Source organism: Aotus nancymaae, unplaced genomic scaffold, assembly GCF_030222135.1.
Source record: "Aotus nancymaae isolate 86718 unplaced genomic scaffold, 86718_ANA_hifiasm-v0.15.2.pri h1tg000053l, whole genome shotgun sequence".
Classification (NCBI taxonomy): domain Eukaryota; kingdom Metazoa; phylum Chordata; class Mammalia; order Primates; family Aotidae; genus Aotus; species Aotus nancymaae.
Genome location: NW_026988467.1, coordinates 613,423 through 614,492, shown reverse-complemented (window position 1 = coordinate 614,492; position 1,070 = coordinate 613,423).

Sequence of the window (1,070 nt, the reverse complement as noted above, 5' to 3'; positions counted from 1 at the left end):
ACATCTCGGGTCCCACTTGTGAAGGGTCTGCTGGACCCACAGAGGAGCAACCCCACGTGCCCAACCTGGGAATGAGAGCAGGAACGAGGTGGGGACATTGGCTCACTGTGGGCTGGGGTCTGAGGAGCAGCAGAGGGCAGGGGCAAGGTGGCCTCCTTTGGAATTTCCACGTGGGGGATGGAGGGGCCACAATCCAAGGAGTAAGCATTGGGACAGCATTCGAGTGGAATGGAAGGGCCCCGGGCAGACGTGGCCCGGTGGGACCCCTGCCTTGCAGTCCTGACCCTGGCCACGGACACAGCCGGCTGCCCCGTCACAACCCTGTCCATACCACACAGCTCCACGGTCCCATTACAGTGTGGTGACAGCTGGAGGCCATCATCTCCGTATTCTCACACCTGGGCCAGCCTCCCTGGCCCTTGCCATCTCCGGGCGCCAAATCTGCTGGGCAGAGCAAAGCCGGGCGTGCAGGGCTCGCTGGGCCTGGAGCCAAGCTGAGTGTCGGAGCCATGTTTTGGGGTGTACCAGCCCAGGAAATAAGTGCTCTCTTTGTCAGGCGCTCTAAGAACAGGGCCTCCTGGAAACGCCAAGGGCTGGGACCTGGGGGACTGATGCTCAGGAGAAACGGCTTGCTATCATTTTCAGCGGGACAAGAATACATGACTGAAGATGTGCAGCCAGGACTCTTGGGAAGGGTGGAAGGAAAGGACGCAGAGAGAAGACAGGACGCTTAGGAAGACAGCTGGAAACGGCGGGACGGGATGGGGAGCCGGAGAGCAACGGAAGGGCTGCCCCTCCCTGTTCTGCTTCTGCCGGAAAGACGCGCTGAGGGCTCCGTCCGTCCCAACGTCTCACGTCAGAGAGATGGGGCCACATCGCAAAAAAAGCACACACCTTACTCTTTCGCAGAAGAAATCATATAATTTGGGTTTACAGAAATGGGGTGTTTATGTCTGAGGTTGAATTTTTACAAGAACCCCACCTAGATCAAGGGAAAGTAGAGACTCCCACGCGGTACCTGGTGGGTCTGACCCATGGGATGCTGCGGAAACGCGTCAGGAGGCTGAGTG